Here is a 12,251-nt window from a genome sequence, read left to right on the forward strand (position 1 = left end):
TATTGACGGAGCTCTGGGACGACTTATATCTCATGCAGGAGACAGGGAAGTCGACCCTGAGCCGAAAAAGCAAGGGATTTTTTATACAGGGTCTAGGGGTTCTTTGGTGTGGAATTTGCTCATTGGCTCTTCGGAAAGCAGAAGTTCAATTTTAGGTCAGTCACCTGCTGCTGATGTTAGTTAAGATATGGTTTTTGCCAGTAATTGCTTGTTCAGCTTGTGGTCAGTCCAGTAACTGCTTGTTCAGTTGGTGGTCAGCTAGTTCCTGGAACATAAACGTTTACACAAGATCAAAGGTATAGGTTCTTACAATACTTGGGTGTGGGGACATTGTTTAAAAAATTTTCCTTTCACTGTCTTTAACTTTTGTCTGACCAGCTCATCTGTGAGCCCCACTAATCCCATAGCAGCATTTTCCTGCTATGACCAGAGTGCAGCACACAACATGATCACGTATCAAAGCTCTGGAGTCCACTTGAGGCAGCTGAATGGATGGTCCTGAACAGACAGATAGTGGTGGAAATCAGTAGATGCTAGACACAGCTTCATGTGTTCCCACTCCAAAGACAAAGCCCTTCTATCTGTGGCCTCCATGGTCACGCCACCTCCTGCACTACACTTGTACTCCCTGCATCAGAGCACACCACCACTTTCCCTTTCGTCCCAGCCTAGTGACCTTTCAAGTAGTGCTACCTTTCTCAGCTTAGCGGTTCACTGTCCAGCAGTCAGGACAGCCTGCCTTCTGCACAAGTAGCACTGTTCTTGGGTGATACATACACACACACGCACACACATGACAGTTTGGGGAGTACCCCTTCTTTCCAGGCCTCGGCCACATTCTTGAGGGCCTCATCGTCCTTGGGGTTCAGCAATCTCTGTCTGAACTGAACCACAGTGAGTGTCCCCAGCAGCAGTTCCAGAGCTGAGCCTTGGTGACCTCAGGCAAAGTATTCCCCAATCTGCCCCAGGGGGTGGGCTCTCTACTGCACAACTAGTACCTTGTGGGCCCAGGAGGATTGCTTCCTGCTGATCCTATTTATGGCTGTGATGAAGTCCAGACGCTGCAGTCATTCCTGTCCAAGGATTACTATGGAGTTCCTTTGCCACATCCACTGCCCTTGACAGCCAGAGGGGAGTCTATGAATAATTGTGAGTTCACTCACTGTGTTCCTGCAGTCTCAGCCAAGCAGCACCCCACCACGCCTTTCCAGCAGACAAATGGCTCTGGGAGCACAGCTATAGCACAGATTATGATTATGTGACCCAGGGACAGCAGCAGGAAACTATACCAAGGGAGGATACAGTGGATCATCACAGGCACAAAACACTTCTCCAAGTTCTAGGCCTGACAAAGGAGTATCTGGGTCTTTAAGCCACCAGGCCTAGCACATATGACATGGCTTTTGACAAAGCAGGGATTTCATGCAGGGAACCCTCCACCATTCAACTTCTCCTCAGCCTTGGCCTCAGTCTCTGGCCCCTGGTGCAGTTCCTGGCTACATCCTTACACCCCACCGTTATTATTATTATTATTATTAATTTTTGTGTGTGTACCGTCAAATCTTACCTGACTGGTACAGGAGGAGATTGCCCCTCGTTCTCCAGCAGAGCATCTGGTGGATTTGAACTGCATACCTCTGGAATTGCAGTGCAGCTTCTTGCCACTAGGCCACCAGAGCTCCCTACACCCCACCGTTCTTGCACATCTTGCCTAACCACCAGCAGCTCACACAACAGCTGCACCACTAGGTTCCCCAGTGTGTCCAGATTGGCTTCAACCAATGCAGCTCCTTGCAGCCCAAGTCTCAAGGGCTCAAAACATGCACAACTCTCCTTACTGGAAAACTGAACCATGAAGCCAGGTGGGCTGGGATGGGGCTTACTCGAGTAGAAGAAAACACATTGAGCCCATAACCGGGAGCCCAGTACCCTTTCCTAGAATTCCTGAAAAGTAGTAGCTGTGTCAGCAGAGCCTTTTTGGGGAGCCTGCCTTCCACACCCATTGTATGTGATGGATGTATGTTCTTTGTAAATGTGATAGAAGCCTTGGGGTCATGGGATTCAGGCTGCTTCTAGCCTAGCCTGCTGTTCCTAGTCAAGCCCCTTCTTGCTATGGCAAAGTCAGCCCCATCTCCTCAGCCTCAGGCTTTCCCTGGAGGCCTGCCATCCGGTTGCTAGGACAGTCTTTGAAGGGCTGCTTTCAAGGCAGTTTGGAGGGTCAGGTACTAGAGAAGTATCACAATTTACCTTGCTCCCTTGTAAACATCATTTGAGGCTTACTCCTGTGTAATTATCACCCCATCCCTTTTGGTGGGGGAGGGAAGGAAGGAGAAACTGACCCTTTTGTCCTTTGTCATGTTCTCCTTTCTGTCAAGTCTTGATCTGGGAATAGCAGAAATAAGCCCTCCCCCATGTAAACTGGGCCCCTGTCTGGTCTGATCTGACTCCTTCGTCCCACTGAACATGTGAAAATGATCTGAAGCTGGACACAGGTGCTTAGGGAGCTCCCTTAAAAACAAACCAAAGATCTGCTTTCACCCCTGAGACCACTTCTCCACAAAGACCCCTATGTTTCTGTTATCCTGACCCGTGTGTGCAACTGTGTCAGGGATGGCCTAAATGCCACTTAATAAAATTCTGGGAGCAAAAGAAAATGAGAAATCATTCTCATCTGAATAATAAAAAAAAGAATGCCATAAGTACATTAAAACAACAGCAATGGAGAAAATATAAGAAAAATCATAAGCAAAATGAACAAAGTACAAGAAAGCGAATGAAAGAAAGAGATCAGCAATACTATAAACAGTGGAGTAAATTGATGGCAATAAAACCAGACCTATTGATAATCACAGGGAGCTCTCGTGGGCTAGTGGTAAGAAAGTGCACTGACAAATTTGTGTCTTCTAGGTTGCAACACCCCCATGATACATCTTGAAGGATATGTACATGTACAACCAAGCACAATCAATAAGAGTGCATCTGAATTCCAAAATCAATCTCCATAATAGTCTATGTGTTTCCTACTGCCAAAGGGGCCCTTTAGAGTAGTGAGAGAAGATCTTCACCCTGAAACCCACAGCGTCCCTTTTCAGCAGGAAGTAGCTAAGAGAATACGCCGTCCCCTTTTCCTTATGACTCAGGGTGAAGTCTCTCTCAGGGAGGAGTGATAGGGAATGGCAAAGGATACACTGACAAAGAAGATTAATCAGAACTGGCTTTGACAAGCACTGTGGCATTTGGACAAGAACAAACTGGGAGGAGGGTAAAGAGAATAGTGCAACAATGAATGAGTGGAAGCCCAAAATCTCTGTAAATGTTTATGAAAATTAATAAAATATAATTATAGGAAAAAAAAAAAAAAAGAAAGTGCACTGAAATCCTGAAATCAAGTGATTCAAATTCACCAGCTGATTACCAGGTTAAGAATGGGCAATCTCCTCCAGTGTAATTAACTTCCTCACCTGTGGTCTGAGAAAATGGTATGTATTATTTCTATATTTTTAAATGTATTTGATGTTTGTTTTGTGATATAAAATATCTATTCTGGAGAATGTACCATGCACACTGAAGAAGAATGTATACTGAGTTTGTGAGTTTTGTTGAGTTTCTTCCTGATACTTCTGTCTTTTCTTGAGAGTAGTGTATTGAAGTCTCATACTCTATTGTAGTGTTGTCTATTTCTTTTTTCATTTCTGTTAACATTTTTTTATGCATTTTACAGTTATATAACTCAGTGCATAGATATTTATTATGGTTATGTTTTGTTCTATTGAAGCTTTCAGCATTTTATTGTATAATTTCTTCTCCTTTGTGATGATATTTATGCTGAAATCTATTTTGTCAGTGATTAATATTTCTATTCCTGATTTTTTTCTGTTGTTGTGTACTCTTGAGTTGGAACCAATTCTTAGCTGACCCTCCAGCAGGTTTTCAGAGTTAATCACACAGGAGGAGATTGCCCATCCTTCTTCCATGGAACCGCTAGAGGATTCAAACAAGGTGCCTTTGGGAGTGCAGAGCAGCTTCTTGTCAATTACCATTTGCTTGGGATGATTTCGGCCCCCCTTCTATTTTTAGTCTGTCTTTATCTTCACTTTTCAAGTGAGTCTCTTGTGCACAACGTATTGATGTGTTTGTTTTGTTTTGTTTTAGAAAATCCAGTCTGCTACTTTGAAAAGGTAGGACACATCACTGGCATACACCCTTCCCCATTTTGAACCATGCACTGTTTCCTTGCTCTGTTCTGATGACTTCCTCCTGGTCCAAGTATTGGTTTCACATAAGCACAATCAAGTGTTCTGGGGTTCCCATTCTTCTCAGAGCTAGGCACAGTTTGTTGTGATCATATAGTCAAATGCCTTTGCATAGTCACTGAAACATAGGCAGCCATTCTCCTGGTAGCTATTCCCAGGTAGATATTTCTCTGCTTTCAGCCAAGATCCATTTAACATTTGCTATAATATTCCTAGTACCGCAACCTCTTCTAAACTCAGCCTGCATATCTAGCAGTTCTCTGTTAATGTGCTGTTCCAGTTGTTTTCAGGTAATTGTCAGTAGGATCTTGCTTACATGTGATACTAATGGTATCATATGATAATTTTTGCACTCTCTTGGAATAGGAACCTTTCTTTGGAATAGGAATAAATATGGCTCTCTTCCAGCCAGATGGCCAGGTGACTGTTCTTCCAGATTTCTTGGCACAACTTGGTGAGTGCATCCAGTGCAGCATCTGTTTGTTGAAATATGTCAATCGGTATGCCATCAATGCCTGGGGACTTGTTTTTTGCCACTCTTTTTCTCATCACTGGTGCATCCCAATTATTGAAGGGCAAGATTTTATTGCTATCATTTTGTTGGCACCTTTTGGATACTGTTGCTGATTACTTCAATCCATGCTCCTTTCTGTGGCATCTCTGTGAGAATGACTTCCTTCAATATTTCCTTCAATTGCTGGGCTTTATTTTACAAACTCCTTTAGTTTCTGCTTCTTTGAGAAAAATCTTGTCATATATTATGGATAGTTGTGCTGGGTACAATATTCTTGTTGTGTCCTTTGAGTGTTTGATATTTGTTATGCTGCTATCCTTTTGCTCGCCTGGTTTCTACTGAGAAATCACATTTAGTCTTACTCTAGTAACTCTTTGTTTTTCTCTAGCTGCTTTAAAAATTCTCTCCTTGTCTTTGGTTCTGGTGAATTTGACTATGATATACCATAGTGTTTATCTTTTGGGGTCTATTTTTCATGGAGTTCACTCAGATTCTTTTTTTTTTTTAGAGGCTCAACTATGTCATTTATTGTTCTTAAGTCCTAGACCAAATTCCATCTACTGCTGGGTTGTTTTACAGCTCAGAAGTCCACATGCAAGACAGAGGTGAAGTAAGGAACTGCTTATGAGGTTTTCTGTCAATTCCAACAACTAAGAAATAGTGAGAAGAGTTGGGACCTCAGAAGGCTTTTAGGACCAAATAGTAGGCTCTTGTGTCCAGGAGAAAACGAATATACTTACTAGTAATGTTAATGCTCACCCATGGCTCTTCTAGGAGGATCTAAATCGTTGAAGTGTCCTCCTTTATTTCCAGCTGGGAGCTGGGGCCTGTCAGTCCTGTCTGCCATGAGGACCTGATGTGGGCCACCTTTGGCCAAGTGTCCTACTGATCCACACTTAAAGCAAGTGAGTGGGAGCTTCCTCTCTACTCCCTTGCCTATCTGTGGCTCTCGTCTGTGACACTGTCTACTGAACTGGCCCAGCTTTCCACAGTGGAAGCAATTCTGACCTCCTTTATTACCTTTGGGTGGCACTGTTTATGAGAAAGACTTCCTTTTTCTGACACAGGCCCTAAGCTGGCAGCAATAGCTGCCCCAATAATTTTGGCCACTCTCTGGTCTTTTCTCTTCCCTCTAGATCCAGTTGTTAAAAGAGGGAAAAATTTAAACAAATATAACAAATAATTTTGAACAATATAATATTTTAAGCTTAAGGCTAGAAATATTAACAATATGATCATTTCCAATCCAGAGATACATGTTCCAATGCAGTTCCTATTTTCCATAAATGGTTTTGGTAAGAAGAATATTGTAAATGTGAATACAATTCCACTATTCCTCCTCCATGCCACAATATAGTGTTATTAGCATGAGTGGCTATAAATCCATTGCCTTCCTTACTCTAACTCAAATCTCCTTTTTAAATTTAAACTTATTATTAATTTTAGCAAAAATCCACAGAAGCCCTGGACTTCCACTCATTCATTGTTACACATTTCTCCCCTCCCAAGCCTCCCCCCCACCCCAGAACACTACCCTCTTGGAAAAGCAAAAGAAATTTTTTTTCATTGTTCTAAAAACCCTCCCACATGCAGCAATCGCTCTAGACTCCTGTCATGACAGAAATACCAATCACATATCCCTCCTAAACAGTTTTCTCCCTCATCTGTTTCAGTGCAGTTCACACTATTGAACCCATCTTTCTCAGTCTCTCCCCAACCCCAAGGTCAGTCCTCTTTTACAACAGTGGCACCATGCAATATTTGTCCTTTTGTGACTAGGATACTTCACTCAGCGTAATGTTCTCCAGAGTCAACCATTTTGAATAATATTGCATAAGTTCCTTGTTTTTCAATGCAGCATAATATTCCATTGTGTGAATACACCACAGGCTCTCTATCCATTGATTTGTTGATGGGCACTTAGGTTGTTTCCAACTCCTTGCTATTGTGAACAAAGCTGCAATAAACATGGGTGTTCATATATCTGCTTGGTTGTCAGTTATGGTCCCCTCAGGGTATATTCCCAGTAGTGGAATTGCTGGGTCAAATGGTATCTCTATTTACAACTTTTTGAGAAAGCACCATGCCACCTTCCACAGTGGTTGCACCATTTTACACTCCCACCAACAGTGAATAAAGGTTCCAGTTTCTCTACAACCTTGCCAGCATTTTTTGCTTGCTGTTCTGTTAAATTATGCTATTTTGATTGGGATGAAATATAGTTGTTTTCACTCAGCTTTTTGTATTTATGTTCTCTCATGCTTCATAATACCTGGAAAGTTTTCTTCTTGTAACTTCCATTTTCCCAGTGCATGTTATATTCCTCTTGATGATTTCCTACATTATTCTTGGGCTTTCTTAATTTTACTTCACTTTTGATTCTTCCTTTTGCTCTAGTAGGTCTAGTGTTGAGAGCTCATCCTCTAACTCACTGTTTCTGTGCTGCATCTCTACAGTTCTACTTATCTGTCCCTCCAATATGTTGAAAACATCTGAGATGCTCCTAATAGTCTGAATTGCTGTTTCTTGTTTTTCCTGGGTTTCTAACGCCTCATCTGTCTTATTTGCATTGTCTTGAATTATTTCTTTAAGTCCCTCTTGGCTTTTGCTTGTGGAATTCTTAAATTTCTTGAGTTTTTCTTTCGCCCATTATTCTCTATATATCTAAATGTATTATTGTCTTTTTGAATTCTGTATTAGATAGTTCCATTAGACTTTTTAGCTTCAAGAAATCCCTTGATTCTGTGCTTTCATCACGTTTTGGGGGTGATATCTTGCCTTGGTTTTGTGTCTGGTGGTCTGCTCTTTCTGTGTCTAACAAGCTAACTTGTTAGAGTTTTTCTTGCCTGAGACACTCGCATGTCCTGAGTCTAACAACATTGGCTAGGGATCTCACTGCTTCAGAGAAAGCAGGGAAACTCAACTTGCCTGAAAATCACTGACTCCTGGACTCACTGAAGACTTGCTTCAGTTGAGGAACTCAGCACTCCAGTATGAATGGAGAGGGATATTCACCCTGCCAGTGAGAATTCCTTTCTGGTCCCATGGCAAAATTCACTAGAGCTGGAAAGCCCACTGTGAAGTGAACTTGCTCGGCTTCTCATCTTTCCTCTCTGGCCACCCAGTTCTCCATGGCTAGGGAACCAACCAGAAAGGAACTGGAGAATCCACTTGCTTCTGTTCCTTCCTCTCTGGTACCACAGAGAAGTTATCTGGGCCATGGAGCCCACCAGGAAGAAAAATAGTTCTGCCTGTTAGATAGAAAAAGAATTGAGGGCAAGAGACTGAAAAAAGAAGCTGTTTTCAAGAAACAAACAAGCCTTTATTGCATGGTCTGAAAGGGATGCCAAGTGACCAACACATGGGTAGCACAAAGGCAGTCAAGAGTGGTTTCTTTTTATAGGGGTTTTAGAGAGGAGTAGGGAAGAATTAAAGATGGTATTTTGCTTGGAATTTGGGACTGAGGAAAATGAAACCAAATCAAAGGCAACCAAAATATGACTTTGAGTCTATCCCACCTGAATTTCAGAACCATCTCAGGAACATGTTTAAGGCCTTGAACACTAATGAGCGAAGACCAGAGGAGTTGTGGGAGGCTATCAAGGGTATCATCCAGGAAGAGTGCAAGCAGTCATTGCAAAGACAGAAGAGGAAGAGAAGACCAAAATGGATGTCAGAAGAGACTGAATATTGCACTGGAGCACAGAGAAGCCAAAGCACAAGGAAGAATTCAAGATACTAAAGAGTGAATAGAAGACTTCAAAAGGCAGCACGGGATGACAAAGCAAAATATTACACTGAAATGTGCAAGGAGTTGGAGTCAGAAAATCAAAAGGGCCAAACTCACTCAGCATTTCTTAAGCTCAAGGAACTGAAGAACAAATTCAAACCTTGAGTTGCTATAATCAAGGATGCTTTCGGCAGAAATGACCCAGGAAGTATTAAAAGAAGATGGAAAGAATATACTGAATCAGTGTATCAAAAGGAATTGGCAGACACAGAAGAATTTCATGAAACAACATATGAGCAAGAGCCTGTGGTGATGAAAGAAGTTCAGGCTTCTTTGAAGGAAATGGCAAAAAATAAGGCCCCAGGAATAGATGGTATACTAATTGACATATTTTAGCTAACAGATGCTGCCCTGGACATGCTCACCAAGTTGTGCCAAGAAATCTGGAGAACAACCACTTGGCCAACTGACTGGAAGAGATCTATATTTGTTCCCATCCCAAAGAAAGGTGACCCAACAGAGTGTGGAAACTATAGAAAAATCTCATTGATTTCACATGCAAGCAAGATTCTACTGAAGATTATCCAAAAACGACGGGAACCACACATCAGCAGATAACTGCCAGAAGTCCACACTGGGTTTAGAAGGGATATTGTAGCTGATGTTAGATGGATCTTAGCTGAAAGCAGAGATTACCAGAGGAATGTCTATCTGTGTTTCATTGACTATGCAAAGGCGTTTGACTGTATGGATCATAACAAACTATGGCTGACTCTGAGAAGAATGGGAATCCCAGAACACTTGATCGTTCTAATGTGAAACCTATACTTGGACCAGGAAGCAGTCATCAGAACCGAGCAAGGGAATACATCGTTCAAAATTGGGAAGGGTGTACGCCAGGGATGCATCCTATCTCCATACCTTTTCAACCTGTATGCAGAATAGATTATCAGAGAGGCTGGGCTCTATGAGGAGAAATGTGGAGTCAAGATTGGTGGATGATCTATCAACAATCTGCATTATTCAGATGACACAACACTGCATGTGGAAAGTGAGGAGGACCTGAAGCGCTTGCTGCAGAGGGTCAGGGACTGCAGCCTCCAATATGGATTGAGGCTCAATGTCAAGAAGACAAAGATTCTCACCACTGGACCAATTGGCAGTACCAGGATGGATGGTGAAGAGATTGAGATTGTTCACAGCTTTAGTTTGCTTGGCTCCACACTCAACACTCTTGGCACCAGTAGCCAGGAAATTAAAAGGCCCATTGCCATGGGAAAGTCTGCTGTTAGGGACCTCTCCAAAGTACTGAAGAGCAATGAGAAGAGTATTGAGAGTACCATTGACTGCTAGGAAAACAAACAGATTCATCCTGGAAAGGGTTAAATGGGGTGGCTCCTTGGAGGCAAGGATTCTGAGGCTCTGTCTAACATACTTTGGACATGTTGTAAGGAAAGACCAGTCCTTAGAGGATATCATGCTTGGGAGGGTGGAGGGATAACGCAGAAGGGGAAGGCCCTCTATGAAGTGGATTGATTCAGTGACTGGGGTAATCAGGATGGGAGTGTCAGGACAGAGAAGAGTTGAGGGCCATTGTGCATAGGGTTGCTATAACTCAAAGGCACATAACAACAATAACAATTAAGTTGGGTTTGGGGTTTTGTGATCAGGCTCAGAGCCTTCTCTGGATCCACTGTCTGGACTGGTCTTTGACCTTGCTGCCTTAGATGTTATCAGATTTCTCAAGGAGTGATCAGTCCTGGGGGCAACTGCTACATTCTTCCTCCACTGTCTCTGTCCTGGAGCTGCTGGGAAGATCACCGCAGCTTGAGAGCTCTCCAAAAGGAACTTGCAGGAAAAGTCACCCTACAGGGCTCCTTCTCTCTGGTCCCACAGCAGCAAAGTGCTCTGTAGATACAGAATCCCCTGGAAAGGGAGCTTGCTCTGCCTCCTTCCTATTTTTTTAAGGAGCCTGTGGAAATTCCTCACTGGAAGTTTGTTGTTTTCTAATTACAGCCCCCTCTCCTGAAGTCTGTTACTCTCCTTGATCTGCAAATCTCTTCACTACTCTCTCTGTCTAGAGGAAGATTCTTGTCTCTGATCTTCTGCTCAAGGGTAATATTCCTGTGGCCATTGGTTTGCTGGAGCCTTCAACCTGAGACACATCACTGGTACAGCAGGATAATGTCTCAGGAGAGGGGGATGACTTTCCTGGACCCAAGTGGCCTGAGGGTCACAGGACAGAGTCCTTCTGCTGCTACTGGCTGCCTGTCCCTAGCAGACAAGCTTCTAGGTATTGGGACTGCAAAGCCCTTTCTTTATTCTCCCAGAATGGCTATTGAGAGAATCTAGTCACAGGAAACAGCAACTGTGTTTTTTCTCTCTGTGAAACTACCCTACCCCCTTTTTCCATAGGAATAGTTATGTGAGACCATAGCGCACCCCACCCCCATCTTGAAGGAAGCATCTGTAAACATCCCCTTCCCCTAAGTCCCTTGTGAGAAAATATAAAATCCCAGTCTAACTTTTAGCTGGGGCTGGTCTTATGCTTGAGAACCAGCCCAGCAGTTTCTCCTCAATAAATTGTCTTTCTTGGCCTGAACTGGGTTCTGTCCTTCCTCAGTGACCTACACTAGGGAGGACTGATTGAAGTTAGAGAGTGGAGTTTGTACCAGGTGGGGTGGGACTGGAATTAAAATGGCAGTGGGGAAAGCCCAGAAGTAGATTGATTATTCTTTTGACTTTATCCACTAACTTTCAGATGCATAGGAAGTAATTGAAATATTATGGCTTGGATCTACTACACCTTCGTCTTTAAACAGACTGTTATATAAAGCAGGCAGGGAAAATGAAAGTAAGCAAAGAAGCTTTTACTGGGGCTCTTGGGTGAGGTTCACTGCCCCATGCCATAGAGAGGCAGAATGGGTCCCATGTGGTGTGGAAAATGAACTGACTTTTAAAGACTTGCTGGGAAGGGGCTGTCTTTTGGCAGAGGAAGTGGTCGTATAGCTCACTGATTGGGTGCAGCTACTGGCGCTATTGATGACAGGTGATGATGCTGTTAAGTTGCAGTCTCTTGACAGAGGAAGTAGCCGTGGAGCTTGCTGATTGGTTTTGGCTGTTGACACTGTTGCGTGACAGCTGATGACATTGCTAGGTGGCAGTCTCTTGGCAGAGGACGTATTTCTGCAGGTGAATCATCCCTGTAGGCATATCACAGACACCATTGCTCTTTAGAACTTTGAAGAAGTCTATGACAGCAGACTACTCCAGTGCAACACATCTTTTGATTTCTTGACTGCTGCTACTATGGGTGTTTTTTGTGGATCCAGGTAAAATAAAACTGTTTGGGGGTGGGGGAGGGCTGGGCGGGGAGAAAAGTGAAGCAATGAATGAATGGAAATCTAAAATCTCTGTAAATGCTCATTAAAATTATTTAATAAAAAACTGTTGACAACTTCAATCTTTATCATGATGATGCCTATTCGTTTAGTGGTGAGGGCTTTTGTTTTCTTGGTGTTGAAATACAATGCATATTAAATCTGTAATATTTGGTTTTCCACAGCAAGTGTTTCAAGTTCTCTTCATTTTCTGCAAGCTTATGCCATCTGCATAATGCAGTTCGTTGATAAGTTTTCCTCCTATCCTAAAGGAATTTTTCTACAATACAATCTAGCTTCTCAAATGATTTGCTCAGTGTACAGATTGAATAGATAGGGAGAAAGGATACAACCTTCATGCATACCGTCCTAAT

The sequence above is a fragment of the Elephantulus edwardii genome, unplaced genomic scaffold, assembly GCF_000299155.1.
Source record: "Elephantulus edwardii isolate Elephantulus edwardi_28Jun2011 unplaced genomic scaffold, EleEdw1.0 scaffold00446, whole genome shotgun sequence".
Taxonomy (NCBI): Eukaryota; Metazoa; Chordata; class Mammalia; order Macroscelidea; family Macroscelididae; genus Elephantulus; species Elephantulus edwardii.